Genomic DNA, 22,408 nt, shown 5'->3' on the forward strand with positions numbered 1-22,408 from the left:
ACAAACAAAAATCCACACTTCCGAACAGAGCAGTCACACCTGAGCTGAAAAAAAGCTGATGAAGGGTCTAGGCCCGAAACGTCAGCCTCTCTGCTCCTATGATGCTGCTTGGCCTGCTGTGTTCATCCAGCCCTGCACCTTGTTGTCTCGGATTCTCCAGCATCTGCAGTTCCTACTATCTCTGGTCCAAAATTTTGCTGCCCTCCCTGCAATATCAATCTGAGGTGGCAAGAGATTATCCCCTCCAGAACTTCTCACTCCATTTCACTCAGGACCTTGATCATTCATTAAAGCAAGATTTACATTGACAGTTTAGCATGGTGCAATGTGTAAATTGTTTTACACTAATATCAAAATTGCAAACACATCCTTAATTGAATCCAAATCGAGTTGAACACCCACTATCAGGAGAGATCACAAGGGCTCCCTTGTATATAGCAATTGAAATGAGAATTCATGGAGGCTACCACATATATTTCCATGTGTGCCTACAATTAGAAGTAATTACACTAATTAAAGCAAATGAAGGTCAATACTTTAATAGTGTTTGTGCAGCAAATTAAATTTGTATTGCTGTAATATTTGAGACCAAACTTTTTTTAGCATGTCGTGGGCTGAGCAATTTTCAAGGCTTTTGAGGTTACTCATGTTACAGCAAGAAACTGTAGAAACAGTGATATGTTCGGAACCTCCTCTAGAATTATTTGGCAAATGTTTTAGAAAACATTAAAATGTTCATATATTTCGCATCAAGAAATTAAACCATTCAAGATTAGAATAAGATGTTATTTTTATTTCAATTAAATTTTAACTTATTAATTACTTGAATCTTGTTTAATAAATCTCAGCAAATTCTCACAAGCATAGTTATTTCAGTAATGATGATGATAAATCAACTCCAAACCATAAAGTTTTCCTTCTCTCAATGTCCAGGCATTGTTTCCATCAGGCACATATCACTTCATTTGTCCTAAACACCTGGAGTGTATTAGATACTTGTACGAAACCAAGTGGCTCCACGGAGAGGCCGTGGAGGGGGCTTATTGTAAAATAAGAACCAGCTTCATGATGGGTGACATCCCAGGCAGGGGTTCACCATGACCCTTGATGGAATATGTCCAAGTTTGGAAATCTGGGGAGAGATAGGATCCTGTCAATCTCTAATTAGTTTCCAGAACTCCCAAACCAGGGCCCCTAGATTGAAAGTCACCAAATTTCTTTGAAATTTCCAGCCAAGAAAGTAGTCTGAATCCCTATTTCAAAGATTGCTTGAATGATTAAAGTCTAGAAGGAAATAATCTTCACAATGGCAGCAACACTTCAATTTTGTTTCTCTTCAATAAACTGGATGTGCTTCTTTCCCTGGAGAAGCAAGGCACCTTCCCTTCTATCTTCAAACAGCACTTGAATGGCTAGATTTCAAGCTGCCAGCTACCAGGATTCATTATTTCCCTCTATTTGTATCTTCCTGAACGACTACTGGACATCCAAAAGCGAGGAGCTCAACTCGAAAATCACAAATTTTAAACAAGTATGTTACTTGCAAACTGTGACATGCTCAGTGCCTTGTCCACCCCTAATGGTGGTATAGATCCTTAGTTCATGACAGAAATGAAGACATTACGAAACCAGGAGTTCACAATATTAAAAAAACATCATCTAGTATGCAGAGCTATAATATAAATGCACCAATAGAAGAGTTGGTAATAGGAAGAGCAGGTTAGGCAACTGTTTCACTGTCTAGACCCCTGTTCTTTACTGTAATTGATAGTGCATCTATGTTTACAAACAGCCATCAGCAATCTGCAAGTGAAATCAGTTTAAAAAAAGAAATATGTATATATTTTGCAATAAGGGCGTTATGCATGGCACTTGTTTGTTAACTTCTTTTTGCTTCAAGCAATGTACTCTTGATAACAGAGGACTCTCTTCTAATGAAAAAGGCTTCCTGACAGATTTCTAGAGAAAATGCTTGAGCAGCAAGTTTCTGCTAAAAAAAAAGTGGCTGACAGCTATGTGACAACTCTGCACAGTTCCATCGGAAGTTTTCTGTGTAACATCATACATTCTGTAATTTGCTCGTGTGCATAATTTTACTTCTGCGGGGCTTCTGGCTCACTTTCTCACCTTGGATTCAGTGGTTTAATTATCACGCCAATTCCAGCTCATACTGAACTCTCAAACTGAATTTTTAGTTAACCCTGAGCGCTTCTCTTAACTTTTTTTATTGGCATGACAATCCTCGAATCATCTCATTGAGAGCTAGCAACTTCAATGCATGCAGAAGATCTACAGTGAAACCATTAGAAAAACACTTCACACAACAGCAATTCCTCAGCAGCCTCATCAATTGTAAACACCACCAAGGATATTAACTCGTATGTGATCAGCAAAATGGTCCTAAAGGTGCCATCAGTCAAGATGGACATCACAATTTGCCAGCTATTTCCACCATAAATCAAACCCTTTGCTCATGGAGGAGCTGCACAGCCTATGAAGAGCAAATGTGGCAGCATTTATCGGCACAATGGCAGAAATATTCCCTCAAGTATACAGTAATTATTTTTCAATGGGAAATAAAGAGGAGAGAGAGAGGGCAGTGTAGAGCTGGAGAATTTCCGTCTCACTTCGTCATTATTCCCCAGATAAAAAACACAACATGTGCTTTTCATTGTAAAGCCAATAATTTCCAATCTTGGGACAAGTTAACACTAAATGGCATTTTCAAACACTGATTTATGCCCCTATTCAGCTCTAAAGTATGTTTTAGATTCAGCTAATCAGAAGCCACTTGTCTGCCTACACATCAGTGGTCAGTTCCAATTTTTTCACAGAGGAGTGTGCTCATTTTTCATATTTGCCTAACAGGTAATTAGAACTGCTCTGTGCTGATCCATTCTCGTGAAAAACATTGCTTTCCCGCTGGTACTATCTTGTTAACTTTTTGGTAAGGTTACGTTATAAGCAAATGAATGAATTAGTTCTAATTTGTTTAGAGTACAAAAAGCCTTGTTTTGATAGATTGTGAGAAGTTGATTGCCTCACAGTTGACAACACCTAACAACAGTTAACCCTTTGAGGGAACGTATTTTTGTATTATATCTAAACACAATGTAAAATAGGAGTTGTCAGGTAGTTATGTATGAACCAAACTGTGGAGAATTTCACAACTAGATTGTTTTGTGGGTTTATTACTGATTAAATTGAAAGGACTGATGTTGGAGAATCAAATCCTTCACAATCCAATAATCGAGAGGGTTATTTGAAAGCTAGACCTCTCTATATTGCTTGACTCCAATAAATGTCCAGAATCTCATTCAAGTGGGCATTTACAATCGTTCTCAGCACTGCAATGGAAAAGAAGGAATTGTTTTGGTTTACGAAATAAATTTGGTTCAGCTTCATTCAAAAAGGCTGCAACTCTGTGTGTGCAACGCCTGACCATGCAAATAATTAGAATGGTGAAAAAAAATTAAAATCTAAAGAATGTGAAGAATGCATGTAATGCTGTTTCTTTTACTGTTTGTAGTATCAGTTAGATATCACTTTTTTCTGCAACCCCAGTATTGCTGTATGGAAGAAATTATAATATATTTGTTTTATTTGATGTCGTATCCAGTTTGCAGCGTGAACCTACAACTGAACTGCTGTTTGTACTCAGCAGGCAGAATTTTCCCAACTTCCAAACAATGCAGGCCACAGTGAGAAAGTTGGGAAACTTGGAAAGGAGCTTCTCGACTTTGAAACAAAAAAATTTCCCTAAGTGTTGGACAGCGAGATGTGATTCCTGTTATTGAATGGTAGAGGCATATTTGCATGTATTAACTTTTCGTTATGAGTTAATCTCACCTCATTAGTATGCAGTTTCCCATTTTCCCACCCACCGCGGATAGAAAACAGATATCAAAATTCCTGACATGAATGTTTGAGCTGTTACCTAGCAACTCCACTTGCTCTTCCAGGCCTCCATCTTGCACACTATACACCTCAGGGCATACCTCATGGGCAGCGGCCATGGACCTTGGCAGCTGACAGGTGCCAGCCTTACCCTATCTTTGTGGAACATTGATTCACTTATAACACAGTTCTGCACTTCAATATTGCACTTTGGAACACATTGGCACTTTTCATTGGATTGCTGCTGCTGGGGCACTTTGCACACAGGGACTGGCACCTAGCTCATGGATTGTAGATTGCATATGAGGGCTGCTCACTTGCTGTCTTAGCACTCATTCATTTTGGGCCTATTTGGATGCCTTGCCTTACTTTTTTGTGCTTTTCCCCCTTACCTGGAGCTATCAGGTTCACGGTACTTCTGTCTTGCCTTGTCTTTTAGCACAGCCACAAAGCCAGGCAGCTTGTAATGGTGTCAGCAGTGATCAATCAAAGAGATGGGCACGTTGATGTATGGCACTGCGCTATGTCGATCTCACACCTGCATCACGTGACAGCAGTGTACACGCCAAACACACTGAATGTGCTTCAAGCAAATAGCCATGTCTCAAAGTCTAAGGGATTTAGTCTTCTGTCAAGTCAAGGGAGACAGCCTTTCAGTTAGGGCTGATTAGTAAATTAATGATATCAGTCCATGGGGTTTAGGCATAGATAGACTGCTGCTTGAGGTGGTCAGGATCAGGGAGTCTACACCTTTACAATATGGGGAGCGTGTCACATCCAGCCCTGTGGGTCCAGTACAATGGTCCGGAGAGTCATAGAAAGTCCATCGAGAAGATGCACAGTGATCAGTCAGGGCTCTGGTCGCTCAGTGTTCAGGGCCGTCCATTTAAGTTGGTCAAAGGCATGAATCACAGCCAGTCCTGGGCCTTTGTTCACTAAAAGTCAAGAATGTGGAAGATGTTATCAGGGCCAATGCAGAGGTAGGGAAGCTGGGAATCTCAATTCTGGAATTGAAGGCAATATGCTGGGATGCAGAGGTAATTAGAATTGTGATAAGGGGGATTCTCAATATATAAGTGGGGAGCTGATTGAGCATTAAAGGTATAATGCAGGAGAATGGAGTCATCAACATAATCCTCACTTTGATATGGAGGGGACAGTGCATTCCTATATCATTCTTATAGGCCTGGGGCTGAGCGGGTAAGGTTTGGAGATGGGTCGTTTGGGAACTTGGGGAAGTTCAAAGCCAATGGGGTTGATGGGGATGCCATCCAAGAAGGGAATGTGTACATTCAGGAGTTCACCAAAAGTTCAATGCTGAGCCTGAGACTTGCTGCATGAGGGGTGTTCACCGTTCCTTCCACTAAGCTGTAAATAACAACAGTGTAATGGAGCTAAACATGGTTGTCACCACACCTGAAGTGAATGGGCAAATGTTTCATTCTGTAAGGGAGGGGAGCTTCACTTTAAAGTGATATAATGCCTTTCAAAGGTTGACAGCATGACACAGACACCCATACCATCGAGGTGACAGTTACCAGCCAGCACTAAAAACATTTGGGGGTACCTACTGTGTACCTACTGGCCCCTACGTTCTCTCACACACATTAAGCACCATCAGGAATCAATTGCAGTAATTTCAGTGATGGACAAGCAATGATTTGTAACCTGGAAAGTTTCACCCATAATGCCAAAGTAGCAATCACCTTCCAAGTTCCAGGAGCTGCTCACTCCACACCTTGGACCATTTGATGACCATCAAACATCAGATTGGCTGTGCTCTGTACCTTCAATGTTGTAGCTGGATAGATATTTGCGTGCATGCCTGATGTTGAAAAGTGTATGTATATTAACAAGCGTGAGCATGTATTCACAGTAAAGTGCTACCTTTACTTCCAATGTGCACTCAGATAGTAATCATCTTTCTTTCCCTCTCATTATGTCTCAGGGAAATCCCTGGAATGAATGGAGCTTGCGCTGTATTGGAGCCCATTGGCCTTGGAGTTTTGGTTGGGTGACCTTAAGGATGTTTGTGTCTGGAGGGCACAGGGTGCACCGTCTCCTCAGCCTGAATTCCCTCAGGGCTGAGAGTGGCAGGCAGAGTGGAGGTGAAAAACCTGGTCTCCTCTGAGAGGAGACGTCTGGTGCCTGTGTGTTTTGTTCCTCCTCTGGCTGGCTGATTATTGGCATAGCCCTCTCTCCATGTGAGGAAGGTGCATTGGAGTGATGTCAAGGTCCACCACGACACCACAAATGACCTCAGTATATCTGAGTCAGGAATGGAAAGTTCAGCTTGGGTTCCTTGTTCCTGGTCATGAAGTAACAATCTTGTGGGCGTTAGAAACTGTTGTAATTGGGTTTGGCTTTCATGTGGGTCTCAATTGGATAGCCTTTCCATACTCATCATCAGAAGGGCCAATAAGTCCACACCACCCCTCCAAAGAGTATCCCACCCAGATCCATCCCTCTGCCTTTTCCCTGAAATCCGGCCTTTCCCATGTCTAATCCACCTAATTTACACACCTCAGGACACTACGGGCAATTTAGCTTGGCCAGTCCACCTAACCTGCACATCTTTGGACTGTGCGAAGAAACCAGAGCACCCGATAGAAGTCCACGGAGACAGGAGGAGAACGTGCAGACTCCACACAGACAGTTGCCCGAGGGTGGAATCAAACTCAGGTCCCTGTGAGGCAGCAGTGCTAACCACTGAGCCACCATGCCACACCACAAAGTCAAGTTTCAGACTGCACAACCTCAGGTTAGACTAGCAACTCAGTGCCTTGAGTCGAAAAGAACTCAAGCTAGCTCATCTTCCAAAGTGCTCCATGCAATTATTCTGTAATTGTGAATACTAAAGTTGAAGCAAAGCTTGCATCTTTGAAACTCCTCAGAAATGTCTGCAGAATGGTTATGTCACCATAAACACCAAAATAACATTTTCAGCACGTCCTAAAATTTAGGCAAATTGGGATTGGGCTTATGACTTCCACTATGAAATTGTCCAGCAGTATTATTAATTAGTGCTGAACTGCTAGTAGCTTCAGGATTCGGCTCCTAAGTAGCTGGACATTTAATCATTTTCATAAAAGGAATTTCATCCGACCTTTTGAAGCACGTTTGAATACAACTCCAACTTCTTATGTCAACTGAACCCAATAGAGTCCATTACTTTTGTAGAAAAAGTGGTTTACCGAATCATTAGGATTGAATGTTTTTCTTACGAACTGAAGTAAAAGATGCTTCACCTGAAATCAAAGGTTTAAAAATATCTGTGAGAGAATTACGAAGTTTTGAGTGAACCACGTTTATTATCTTGGATAATGGACGATAGAAGTCTCAGTGAGATCAACTCCCTAAGAGTGATGGATTGACTGATGATATTACTGTTTATCCCTAATGCCCTTAGTATTAGTATGAAAGCATTTAACCTCATTCGTCAACACATCCTTATCCCTATTTGAACCTGTTATTACAGAACCACCCATGGGGAGTGCTTATCAGGAATTCAGGCACGGAGGTCAACAAGCCCCACAAGGTTTTTTGACCATTAATATTAATGAGAAGGATCCTTCTCCATGTGTTCCTGTTGGGCGAAGATGCTCTGTTTTGGGAATACAAGTTTGTAAAATCATCTCTCATAATTTAATTAATTTCCATCTTCAGAAATATTCAAAATGTTTTGATGTAAAAGAGCCAAAAATAACTGAAATGAACCAGGATTAACCAAGGAAAGCCAAAATAAAATCAACTGGAAAATTAGGTCACATACCACACATGTAAAATCATATTAAAAATTATGTTAAGCAGAATAATACACAATGAAACCATTCACATTTTGTCAAACAAAGTGAAAGAATAGATAGGAATAACGTACAGTGGTAAAATTTAATTCTATCAACTAAGTGTAGATCCTGCAGAAACAAAATATCATTTTGGAATAAAATTGTTTGCAAACATATTTTGCTAAAGGCTTCCTAGAAACTGCCACTTGCATTGTCCTGGCCTGTTAGGTGGGAGGAGATCCTATAATACCGTATCTCTCATGACAAATCATCCTTGACAAGTATATTAATATTGACCTCCAGGAACTGACATTAATTGGGACCCACAGCTGCTGTAAACATGATGGGTCCTTATGTACAAATGTTACAGGCAGGACTACAGCATACAATTTATCTTATTATGAGTATTTGCTGCCACGAGTAACCTATCCTGTCACTGTCTAATACTCAAGTTAGCTCACCATAATCCACTCTATAGTTGATCTGTGTGACATGTGATCTAATTCACTGGCATGATTTGTAAAGCAAAGGGCAATGTGCTTTGTCCTGAATTTAATTCATAAACTGATAGCTGCATTGTTTTGCGTATTGCAACAACTATATTGTTATTTTGTAGATACGTATTCTATTTAGGCCTGGAGATGAGGAAAATATTTTGTCTCTCAGAAGATCCTGAATCAGCAGAATTCTTTTCTTCACAAAATAAAAACCGAAAGAACTGTGGATGCTGTAAATCAGGAACAAAAACAGAAATTGCTGGAAATGCTCAGCAGGTCTGGCAGCATCTGTGAAGAAAAATCAGAGTTAAAGTTTCAGTCCAGTGATCCTTCCTCAGAACTGGTGGTACCTAGGAAAACGTCGGTACATATGCAGAAGGTAGAGTGGGTGGAGGCAGTAAGGAGTAAACAATAGGTGGGGATAGAGCCCAAAGAGAGAGAAGAACAGTTGGACAGACAAAGGAGTTGATAACAATCTGGCTAGGAGGATGATTAGCTGTTAATGGAGACTGTTAGTGGATAACAATAGATTCACAGACTGGTGAACGTTATGAAGAAGGGTCACCAGATTCGAAATGTTAGCTTTTTTTCTCTCTAAAGATGCTGTCAGACCTGCTGAGTTTCTCCCACAATTTCTGTTTTTGTTTCTGATTTCCAGCATCCGTAGTTCTTTGTTTTATTCCAGGTAAATTAGGGTTTAATTAATTTTCACAAGGATGTGAACACAAAAATATAAACTCTTTGTTTGTAAAGCTTAAAATAATCTGTAAAAAACTGCTAATTGTTCAGACAATTTATAACAGTTCTGTTTGCATGTGAGATTCTTGACACTGATAGCAAGATGGATACAGGTATCTTAGGAGATATAGCAGATATTGACTGACTCCAGGGAATTAACAGCAGTGCATTGGGTAATAATAAATAGGGATGGGAATAGTTGTGAAAGAATATATTAGAAATTGTTCTATTTTGTTGCGTTGTAGTCAGTAAATAAATCCACGTGTATTTGTCACTTAATTGTGAGAACTGGAGAATACTTATGATTGTGAAAGTACAATTAAAAAGAAACTTTAATTTGTTTGCAAAAAGTTCAGAAGTAAGTTCAGAAAGAAAGCAAATCAACTGACTCAGTTTAAAGGATTTAAACTTCTGGAGGTCAATGTTAATCTCTTGGTACTTTGGTTTTCTGTTTTAATTGTCATAATATTACTGCATAGGAAAGCGTAATGTAGATTGTGTGATTTATATATATATTTAATACGATTTGTATTAACTTTGAAGTAGTGATATATGGATTTTACTTGTGCCTCAATGAATTAATGTGAGTGTTTCTGTAGCCATGGTGTTATTTTAAGAATAGTTAGCAAGGAGAGATGTTTTCAGAACTAACGGGCTTTTATTTACTTTAGGAAGTTTTATAACCTAGCAAATAAACAATTGTTATTCAAGGTTTCTGTTAGAAATTTCCAGACTTGTTTGTTTTGATCATAGGTAAAACACTCCCATAGCTTAGAGACAAAGAGACAATTTCAGTTTTGGGCAATTCTGCAGAAGTTTTCATGTATAACGTTTCTCCAGAGAAAAGGAGATGATTGCTAGATTTGTTGATACTAGATTACCTCAAGAGTAAGGCAATCCTTAAAGTAAGAAGTTAGTGAAAATCCTGTACAGAAGCATTTGGATAAAACCCTGAAGAAGTTATTTCAAGTTGAGAATGTTTAAACTCAGGTGTATGACAGCTTCTTCTTGGAGCTAATCAGGTTTTCTAGACTGGACATTGAAGTCAAATTAACATCCTTGAGGTATTAGAGAAGGGGATTTTCTGCTGTGAGTACTGTAAAGAGGATGCTTTTGGGCACAAGAGAGGGGTATTTTGGGATTTATAAATGTGTGCTTTTGGGTTTAACGGAATAATATTCATCATGCGTTTGAATGTTTTTAAGTTTGTGTTATAAGTAAATATTTAGTTTTTGTTTATCTTTATTCCTTTTGCTTAATAAACTTCTGTTTTATTCATTAAAAAAGTCTGCATCATTGCATACTCATGTTTCAGTGAGATAATGCCAAAACAAAACATAATATGATCTATGAAGCCACATTTCAAACTAGGATCTAACTAGGCCTGTACTAGTAATAACAGCTGTGATAATAACAAAAGTAATTTGTTTGGCAATCACATTAACCATGCGTAGTTAATAAAATTGTAGAATCGGACCTGAGAAAAGGTCATCTAGCTAATCATGCCTGTGCTAGGTCTTTGAAAGAGCAATCCAATTAATCTCAGTCTCTGCTCATTCCCTTATTTGGAATTCTTCCCTGTCAAGTGTATATGTAAATCGAACTTTTAAAAAAAGTGTTGAATCTGTTTCCACAACCCTTTTAAACAATGTTGTCTAGATTATATCAACTCACTGTATTTTTTAAAAAATGCAAATCCTTATCTCCACTCTTTATTTTACTGATTACTTTTAATTTGGGTCCTTTTATTACTCACTATCCTGCTGTTGAAAACAGTTTCTCCTCATTTTTTCTATTAAAACCCTTTGAACAACTCCATTAAATTTCCACTAAACATTCTCCAATACAAAAGAACGGCCCAGATTTAACTCCACTAAACTCTCCAAGGCCTTGTCATTCTTCCTGACGGGTGGTGTCCAGAGTTGTACACAATACTCCAGCCGACCCTGAGTTGAGACCTCTAAATGTATAGCAGAACTTCCACAGTTTTGTGCTCTCTGCTTCTATTTATGAAACCAACAATCCAACTGTTTTTCTTTGACAGCAGTATCAGTTACTCTGTGTATATGGTAATAACAAAAACAGAAATTGCTGTAAAAGCTTAGTAGGTCTAGCAGCATCTGTGGAGAAAAATCAGAGCCAATGTTTTGGGTTCAGTGACCCTTCCTCAGACCCTATTCTTGCCTATGATTTACAGCATCTGCGGTTTTTTTTGTGCATGGTAATGCTAGGTCTCTTGATTCTTGCACTGTCTTTAAAATTATTACCATCAGTTGGTGATCAAATTTATCCCTAACATTGGCAAAGTTACCATTTTAAAATCACTTCAATTAACTGCTGTATTATCCATTGCTTCATTTAATATAGCATGACGATAACCTGTGTGTTATTAGAACTTTATGATCTGTAAGAACAAATTGGACCCTTTCTGTTGAAAAATAATGAAAACAAGCATTGCAGCCATTATTTGAATTTAAACATTACTAAGCCTAATGAACAGTACAATTTCAAGTCATTTTTCTATTATCATGTAATTGCACTAGAATTTGCACTCTTGAAATCAAAATGAAGCACCTTCAAATCCAGCTAACTCTCCAATGATTGATAGTAGACTGTCTTAATGAATCTAAATGACTGCCTCAATCCCAGTAGCTTTCTATATCGTGAACTACAAAAGTAAAATTTGTGACTAATACTAGTTACAATATTGTGGTAGCTTATTCCAAGCATGTCGATTAGTTCAGATGTACAGAGCACAAAAATAAAGTAAGAACTTGAGCCTAGCCTGGTTAGTAAAACTCACCCAACCCTTTCTTTGTGACTTATATGGTATTGTAGTCATTGCTGTAATCCATTACCACTGGATTTAATTAAATATGGAAATAGAAATTTGTAATAGTTGAGCCAAAAGCGGGATTAACACAAAATAATCTTACCATCAGTAAAAAAGTAAAAGGATTACCACAGACAGTGCCAGTTCAGCCTAAATATTTTTGAATGCTTGAAACAGTTCAAAAATATATTTAAAATTGATGGTAGAATCTATGGGATCTGATGTGTTTTACATCTTCAATTTTGTCATGCCATTTTCCCAATTGACATTTTGAAGTAAGCAATTTTAACAGGCCAATGATAAATGCTACTCCTGACTATAACTTATGTCAAGCACTCTTCTAAGTTAACTGTTAATAGACATGATACCAAGTGTAATTTCCACCCCTTGGGTCTTCCCAGTAATCCCAAGGAGAGCATGGCATGGCTGGTTTGAACATTGAATGGTTTAAGCAACAATTATTTGAATATTCAATTTAATAAATGCTAATTAACAAGCATTGGTTCATCCCACTCTTTTATGTGTTTACAGTACTTGAGACATAGGATTGCTGTAGTGAAAATGAAGACTCAAGATGAAGTCTTTCCCTTATAATTTGTAGAAATGTTGGCATACTAATAGGTGGTCTTTTCACAAAATACAATGGTTCTACAGAATTTCAATGCTTTCAAAAGGCCTTAATCTTTTTCATTGAAAGTTACTGTTTTTAAGCAACTATTTTATTATATTGAGTAGATATAAATCCACACACAATGGAACTTACACAATTTGTAATATATGTTAGGAGCTTAAAGTTGTCTTGCTAATAGTCAAGAAAAGATTGTCAACTGAAAGATTCTACAATATTTCATATTAAAAACAATAATCTAAATTTTAGTTCAAAAGTGACCAAATTTACAGAAGAATTATACATTGGTCATGCAGGCTGAATTTTGCAATTGGGAGTTGTATTGTTGCCCTCCATTAAAAAAATTAATGACTGAGACTGTTTAGGCAAGAATGAAACAAAACTCTCTCCTTCAAATTCAGAGATGAGCATTTTTGGAAAAAATTAATGCTAAGAAATTTGCATTTTGCTCAGTAACCAGAGTAATGATTTCACCTGGAACCCTCCGAAAATCTTTGTTAAAGTCGGAAACTTTGAAGGATTCCAATAAAATTAGGTAAAATAGTAACTGAGTAAAATTGACTTAAATGCATAATTTAACTCATGAGTAACCCATGAACAGACCCAGTACTTACCTCACACACCCACAAGTACAGCACCCCCATATTCCTTACAATTCCTAAACTCTGATGCAACACCCCCGGGACTGTCCCCCAACTTCTTCCCTGTTAGACCCAGCCTGACATCACCTTACATCCACCACACCTACACTAACACTCTCCTGGGTCCTAATAACCCCTCATTTCACGTACTGGACTGGACCTTTGCCAACTCCATCTGCATATGATTGCCACTGCTCAGAAAATCCAGCTCATTGCTCCTTTAACATTTGGTCAACATGGAGATCTACTTGGGCAACTATCCACTAAATTGTCAATAAGAAGAATTATATACAAATGCATTATTCATTGACTTCCTAAGTCACCAACTGTGATTTCTAGGCTCTGATGCCTTCTAGAGTTTATCCATCAATCCATTAGGTTTTATGAGGCATATGTTTCCACCAGTAATGAAGTCTTACTGCTGGGACCGAAAGTGTGGACACACCACCATTGGTGGGCATTTGGACTTAGGGGCTGGTAGGACTCAGTCTTGACAATGCCACCATTACAATTGACCATTTCTGCGGCTGCACAATGACAGGGATAATTGTTCTATGGCAGTGCAGCTTCAAAGCAAGTGTATGTTTTGTTTCAGAGCTTTCTGAGGAGATGCATGACACAAGGAATGAGAGTGTGGTGGAGGGGAGGCGTTCCCTTCACTGTGCAGTACTCACTTTAGCTTCCATTGTTGCTGATGTCCATGAAGTTACCATAAAGGACTGGATTTCTTCCTAAATCTACCTCTCTTCCCCCTTACCCATACCCACATACATCCCCACACCCCGATCCCCAATCTGACCCTGGGAGGCTGCAAAGGTTTATCTGATGTCTTTGCACATTGGTGGTGATGTTGGCAAAGTGGCTTTTAGTTACACATTTAATTGCCATAATTGGCTGTGCCACTGAGGTTGGCCACTGTTGGTAACATACTATGGCAGTGGGAAGATTTTGACTCCATTTTCCTCCATGCCATTTTATCAGTCTTCTTGCCTTCCATCACATCTCCAAAGGGCTGCTTAAATGTTGTTCATGGTCTGTATAGAATGGTTCTGTGGGAGTAACTGGTCATCTATTTCTCTGCAAGTATAGGGACATAGGAAATAGGAGCAGGGGTAGGACATTTATCTCTTCATGCTTGTGCCACCATTCTATAAGATCATGGTTAGTCTGTCCCAAGCCAACTCCTCTTTAGTGCCAACTCCTCATAGCTCTTAATATTTCAATAATCTACCTATCTCATCTTTTAATGCTTTCGGTGATCCAACCCTTGCAAGTCTCTGGGTAGATAATTTCAGATATTTACCTCAGTCTGGGAGAGAAAATTCCTTCAAATCTCAGTTTTAAATGAGCAATCCTTCATTCTGTAATTGTGCCTCCAGTTCAAAATTCTTCCATTAATGGAATCATCTCCTAATCTATCCTCTCACAATCCCTCAGAATCTTGTATATTTCAATAAGATCGCTCTTCCTTCTTCTAAACTCTGATGAATGAAAGTCTAAACTGTTTAGTCATTTCCAAGAAGCCAACCCCTTCTGCCCTAGTATAGTTAATCTCTTCTGAATTGCTTCCTAAGTCAGTAAATCCTTTTATTAAATACAGGGACCAAAATTGTACACAGTACTGTAGGTGCTGCCTCACCAACACTCTGGACAGTTGTATGAAGACTTCCCTGTTTTAAAACTCTGAGCCAGAGCAAATAAGGGTCAAAATTCTATTTGCCTTATTATTTAGTTGCTGCAACTGCATGCTAACTTTTTTTGTGTTTCAGGCACAAGAGCACCTCTGTGCTACACTTTACTGGATTCTTGCTCCATTTAAATAATAATCTGCCATTTGAGCCCTCCTACCAAAGTGCATGACCTCATGATTTCCTACATTAAGCTATATCTGGCAAGTTTTTGCCTACTCACTCAACCTATCTATTTCCCTCTGCAGATATCTTATGGCATCATCGCAGCACACCCTCCCACCTATTTTCAAAACATCATGACTGTGGATACCTTATACTTTTGTCCCTCTTTCAAGTCATTAATATCGCAAATAACAGTGCCCATAGGACTGACCCTTGTGGCACTCCACTAGTTACATCTTTCCAACCTGAAAAAGATCTGTTAATCCCGACTGTCCGTTTTCTGTGCTAGTCTGTCTGGTGGGTTTGGTTTATAGAACTGAAAAGTCTCTCATGTCATTTCATATAAAACTGAAATATGATATTTACTTTGTTTCACATTATGATTTTTTAAATAAGAGGACAATATACTCAAGATAACATAGCCACAAGACAGCGATTGTCAAGCAATTTTAAACTGAGAAAGACTGTCATAGTTCACACATAAATTATGGAGTGTGAAAGACCTATCTTATTCTTATCAGTCTCTGTGTAAGTCCTGAATATAATGTATCTCCTCATAATGTTGGGAAAGGGGGCTGCATAAAATAAATTACATGATATTCTTACTTATCACATGAGAAGGGCAGACTTAATGCTTCAACAAGTTTAAAAACAAATTTGCAGTAAAGCAATACCCCACCCATGTAATTGGAGGAGGCTTCACTATGGCAACATTTCTTGGCAGTGAGCATTCTTTGTGTCACCAGCAGCAAAGCTCCTGAATAACCACTTTCACAATACCAGCTGATGGACAAAAGCAATTGAACCCCTCATACAGCCGGTACCACCACTGTCAAAAGATTTGTAAGTCGTACTTGGCCTGTATCTACAACATAGTGTAAAGGTGAAAGGTTATAGCCTGCTGATTTGCTAAGGTACGATCAACTCACACAAATTATAGCTCCATGAAGGTCCTGACAACTTCAATATGATAAGCAATGAGTCCAATTACTTGTGACATGTGAAGCCCGGGTGAACGCATAATTCTGTCAGTGGATGACAAGGCATTATTAGCCTGGGCATGCAGCAATCTGACACATGACCAGCTGCAAGCTGCAATATATAGTGACTTCACGCGGAATCAATCTTTGGAATAAGTTTAAAAATAAAATTCTTTGAGAGGTGTATGAAGCTCTTTTTGGCAATAAAAAAACTCATAAAGATGTAACTCATTTGGAAAGAGCTGTGTGCTGTGTTATTTTCTGGCTTATTATGATTACAGCTTATGTCCAGACTATGAAGGAGAAAAATGAGAGTACATTTTGTCTTGTGAATTCTGCAGTGTTAAAGGTGTATTCCACAACTGCACCACATTTTTGTGGTGGCTACATAATGAAAGCAAACTTAATTGCTCTGTTTTGATTTAATTTGATCTCTTCAGCCTGCCAGCACTGTTCCTAGAGATTGTTGTTCAACACTCACTTTTAAGAAATGGAATATTTCAGTGACGCAATGATGAGAATGAAGCATTTTCAGAGATGCTGTCCTTCTTATGAACTGATCCTCTTCTCTCATCTCCAGAGGTTTCAGTTTCCCTTAAAGAAACAAAGTCAGGTAGCAAGTTCTCCTAAAATAAAAACAGAATGCACTGGAGAAACTCAGCAGCTCTGGCAGCATCTATGGAGAAACAGAGTTAACATTTTGGCTTTCTACAGCATTCTTTGTTTTTAGATCAGATCTCCAGTATCTGTCATTTTTTTTTTGATTTTATGGAGTTGTCCTAGTTTCCTGGCAACCAAAATCTCAAAAACAGATGACTTTGTTATTCATTGTATTGTATGTTTGTCACACAGTCATGCACAAAAAGTTTGACAGGTTTTACCAACAGTCCAGTTAAAGAATGGGATGTTTCTGATAGTTGTGATGAGGTTCACTATCATTGCATGTCCTCCTTTCAGTACTATGAACAAATGTGCATTGACAATTGATGATGGTGCTTTAAGGGGGTCTCTTTGTTTCATTAACTTGGTCATCAGTCTGCTTATGCCAAACTCTCTATAACATTCTTAATTTTGACAATGGGATAACCTTTTCAAACTATCACTCCCTTAACTCTAGTGGTTTAAAAGTCATGCTGATCATAGAATGGCACCTTGACCTCCATGACTGAATTCTCAAAATACACTCCCAGTTCATGATACGCCAGTTGTTCACTCTTCTGTTTCAATGCTTCACTGTTTAGGTGGGGAAAGTTTAACTCAGTTGGCTGGTTTGCAATGCAGATTGACGCCAACTGTGTGGGTTCAATTCCCATGTTGGCTGCAGTTACTATGTAATTTTATGAACCTTGCCCCTTGCCTGAGACAAGGTAACCTCAGGCCACACTCACCACCAAGTCATCTCTCTCCAATAGGACAGCAACGCTATGGTCCTCTGAGATTATGGTGACTTTATTTTCTTAAAATGTTATTGATGCTTTATTACTAAGCCACTCATTTACTGAATTAAAATATTCTTAAGGGCTAAAATGACTTGTAACCACATTCGAACCTGCTGCTGAACATGAGTCAATTAATAACCAAAGTGTTGGTCCAACGCTTTCAATTTCCCGTCCAATCCAAAGAAAGCTGCTTTATTGCCAGGTGGAGAATCTTTACAGGCCTTTTTGGGAAAGACAAAGCTGAAGTTTAACAACTAAAACCATGACGCCTACCTGGTACTCTCACCAATTTAACCAAATATGCCTAACTTTCCATATTTTTAAATAAACTTATATAAACCGGCTCTACACAGGATCTTCTTCCTCCCAGTAATGAAAACAAAACAAATTTCCATCTAAAGCATTTCCAGTAAAAATTGTTTGACTATATGTTCGAAGGGGAAGGCCAACAATGCATACGGATCACAAGAGAAGCGTAATTGAATGTAAACTTTCAACATTTACAAGATCGTTGGTGATCCTTGGCATGGAAGCGGAGAGAAAGGCCAAATACCTACTTCAGGCACATTTTCATTTCTTTTACATTTTGCATCTCCTTGATCACCTATTTGCTCCCTGCATGCCTTGCAATACTGTTCCATTGGACACTATACTGTCTTTTTTCCAGTGATATATTTTCTTACAGTTGCACAGGAGTGAGAAACAGAGTTCAAAATACAGTTGCCAATTGAGCATCATGTGAAAATTTGCATTATCCAGTCTTCCATTGGCACATACAATCGTAGATATCACAGTGCATAGAATGGCGAAGTAATGATGTGGAAGAAAATGAAGAATGAATGAGAAAATGCATGTGTGGATGAAAAAGGCGAAATTATAAACTATTAGTCAAAGAATCAGCCTGAGAGTTTCAGCTGCTGCTGACTCAAAGGATTTCAGCTTTGTAAAGATGGCTACAAATGTAGATTGGTGGCTTAATATCAGCAGTTCCTGCAGTTAATTGTAAGTGTGAATAAACTGTACTAAGTGACAACTATCACTCATGGACTCAATCATTTTTGTGCTTTGCTCTGCTCAGTTGCATGAGTTAGTTCTACACATGACTGAGGCAGGAACACTTATAAAATAATTCACACATGAGCTGAAGCTTATTGAGAAGTTCACACCTTGAGTGTTGCCTGTTTTGTTGTGCTGCAGACCACTACGAAGCCTCTGGCTTCTCCTGGGCTCTTATACAGTGGACAGGCTATGATCAGGATCCAAGCTTTGTCCAGTATCCAACAGTCCATCAACTCTGCATTTACCATATTGGCAATCAGACAGCACTGTGCATAAGCAATCTCATAGTTATCCCATGGTCTGCTCTCCACTTACCTGACCATCCCTCTTTCCACGCTAAGTGTCCTTCTGCAGGTAAATGCCAAAGTTAATGATGAAATCTTTCATGGTGGGACCTGTGTAATTGGCTCAGCCTCCATCCCATTCAAATTAAGACAGAGGTATCACTTGACACATAGGACAAAGTGGCAACTCTGCCAAATACCAAAACATATTCAAGATAAAATATTCAACCATGATAAGAATTTGCTAGACCAGCTCCATCCCCAAATATCATTATTAATATTGGTAACCATCCATTTCTTGACCTTTTCCTTCTTGGGAAACACTTTAGGTCGAATACCATTGATGGTTGAAAAGTTATACAAACTATGCTCTTTCATTAAATGGAAGCATTATTCCCAATTGGACCACAAGCACTTGCAGTGAACATAAGGTGGAATAACTGATACTGTAATGTGTAATGACGGCTCTTTTGGAATGGGGGAGATTGCTAAATTGCTTTGGAATTTCAGAATGCAGAGATATTTAAAGCATTGTACAGATTTTTATTATCCTTTGGGGAAAATCTTGTTTTAATATTTTGAAACATGGCAAGCATAATGCTTTTGTTCTGGTTCTAATGTACTGGCTTTAAGTCCTATACTCATTCCTAACTTCAAGGAGTCAAGGGCAGAATTATGTTAAAGGCAGGTTAGACAACATTGGATTCTCACTGTGGAGAATTGAACTTCGACCAAAAGCATTTAGCTTTTCATTGAAGGAGACTTTAATAAGCCACAGTTGCATCTTTCTCTCTCTCACACTGTAGCTGCTGACCCACTTGTTTCCTCTTCCTGTGTAAATAATATTCAGTTCTATACTGTTAACATCTACACTTTCCTTCTAGTATGTCAAAGCTGAATGCTTTTTTGTATTGTGAAGTTGTGGAGACATAAGCCACTGTCACAATTATTGACAGCCAAGACCATATTGAAGTAGCCTCCAACCAATCCAGACATCTGAAACTTACTCTGAGCATTCCTATTGCTTATTTAATGTGAACTTCTGTCCTTATGTGAATGACATTATATCTCTCTTCAGGCAAGTTGGCATGTATTCTTGGAGGACAGCTAGCCTTTGTTTCCAAGCAACCATCCTGAGATTTCCCCTTCATTTTGAAAGGTGGCAGGAATGCTGGAGTGCCTGAATATAAACACTTCACGACAGCTGTCAGCATATTTGGCATTCACATGAAGGAACTGATGTCAGGGATCACAAGCTAGTTGAACATTTAGGGAGATGATGAAGATTGTCAATTGTGGCACATGATCACACAGTCAGTAGCACATAGAGCCTGACCTTCTCTAGAAATGGGCTTGTTCATTTAAATACATTAATTCATATGTATGTGTCCAGTATTAAATTTGATAAAGTTGTCATTTGTGACACGCTTTATGCTAGTATGTCTTAAGGATAGTAAATTGATTAATACGACGTGACATAGCAAATAAATCTCTATTGGTAAACCTGATGCCAGATTTAGATCTGAATATCTATTGTGCTACAACAGAGAACACAGTTCTTTCAGGGTTTCAGGTCTGAAGTGAACCTTCGGTTGCATAACTCTAGTAAGGGATTCAGGGTGTTGTCTAGAAATGTACTCTTAATGGGCAAGGAATCCATAGGGAGGTCCGTACCTCACTGATACTGATTTATGAGACTTGCTTCCCTGAAACCACTTGCTTCACATGTGAGGAACGGTTCATTCTAAAATATCCAAGATCAGAATCCCTTCTAGTAAGATTTCTCCTTATGGTTGAACAATTCAGGTTAGACATCCAAAAAGACTTCTTTAAGAATGATCAACTGAAAGAAAAATTTTACCAAAAATGCTTCTCAATCAGTGTTTGGTATAGTTTTCCCTAAGTCTTCACTGTAAAGCCTTTAATTGATATCCCTCTGACAGTTGTTCCTATTCTGTGTGGGTACTTATTTGAAATGTAGAGTTCAAGCTTAAATTCACAGCACTTAGGAAGACACAAGTAACCATTTACAAACTTGCAGTGTGTAATGGAGGGATGAAGGGGTGCTTTCTTCTTTCTCACATCAGGGATGATTTAGAATGTATTATATACAACTGGAAATCTATGACTGATGTTCCTATTTCAAATTCCCTACCTGCACCATGTAAAACCTGGTCATACTGGGTGGCATCTTCCCTGCCCCTCATTGACGTGGACATTGATGAGTCAGTTGTGGAAGTATGGAAAGATTGGCATTAGTGAGGTTCTTATTGATTAGGAAAAAGAGGTCCAGTTCTGCAATCACATGGTGAACAATGATTGGTGAGCAGCAAGAGTCCTATCGGCATGCATTTGCATCCCATTAATATGTCATCTCACCTCATTGATAGACATTTGCTAATTCACCCATGCACCAGGGAGAAACTAGACAGCAACAATTCTCAACATGACAATCAAAGCGGGTTCCTGGTGACTATTGTTCACTGCTTTCACCTTTGTAAATCATCTTACACAGCACTCCCCAATATCTCAAGGCACATTCCATGGGTAGTGTCTGCCCAGAGCCCCCCTGTGAGTTTGGCACTGGACATGCACCAGCCTTTCTGCATCCTCAGGTACATCCCTAACTGTGGGTGTCTTGAGACACCATCACTGAACTGTGCCAACTGCTGGAGCAGGACGTGCAACATGAAGGATCAGTGGCCTTCCTGTTCTGGTAGCCATCAAGGTTCAGATAAACTGAACTTTTATGCAACTGGCTGCTTGTCCACTGGGGCTCAGCGTGAAGTCTCTCAATCTTCGGCCATAAATTTATCAAGCCTCTTATGTATGCAATTTGTTCCACATCACACTGTGGCATCTTGTTTTCTCCTTAATAGTGCTGAAGGTCAAGTGCAGGAAGATTTCCCAACATAGCTGGACTCACACACGTGTAGGCAGCACGGAGTGTACAAACATATTGAGAGTGCCATATTGTAGCTACCTTCATGAACAGAAAAGGATTCCATTCCTACAATGCACAAGTCATTGGTGATCATTGGTGCCACATCTTAGAAGTCTGCACCTGGTACCCTGGAAGCTGCCGTGATACCTGTATCCTTGAGAACTCTCATGTTCCCACTTTGTTTCAGGGGATGATTGCCTTACAAGTATTGTTACTGGGAAATGAGGGCTACACTCTGCAACTATGGCTGATGACTCCATTATGCAATCCCCTGACTGGGACTGAGTGCAGGTTCAATATAGTCCATTCTTTCAACTAGGGCTATCATCGAGCAGGCAATCAGCTTCCTGAAGTGAGATTCCATTGCTTGGATCTGGAAATGGGGGCCTTGCAGTATGGTTTAGACACTGTACCACATAATCCCAGCATGCTGTGCTGTGGACAACTGAAGGGGATTTAATGAACACTGAAGAACTGGGAGAGTGGCAGTAATCTTCAAGAAGGAAGATAATGCCAATGATCAGGATGACCATCATCTTCATGATGCAGTTTTTCTTTATTTTCTCTATAATTCTGCTGTTGCTGAATAAAAGTGAATGTTTCCAACTGTTTGAAGACTTTCCAGTATATGGTGCTCCTGTGTAGGACAATGCAAAGATATTAGGTTACACTGGGCATTAGGGAAAGTAACAACTCCGTTAGAAAAGGTTCTGAGTTGGGATAACACTAAGGACAGGTAACCTGTGTAGCTTGGTTCTTAAGAAACAATGGATGTACATATGTGTACTTGTATTTGCAATGCGGTATCAGCAAGGCCACACGTGTCCTCA

The sequence above is a fragment of the Rhincodon typus genome, chromosome 20 (genome assembly GCF_021869965.1).
Source record: "Rhincodon typus isolate 14 chromosome 20, sRhiTyp1.1, whole genome shotgun sequence".
Lineage (NCBI taxonomy): Eukaryota > Metazoa > Chordata > Chondrichthyes > Orectolobiformes > Rhincodontidae > Rhincodon > Rhincodon typus.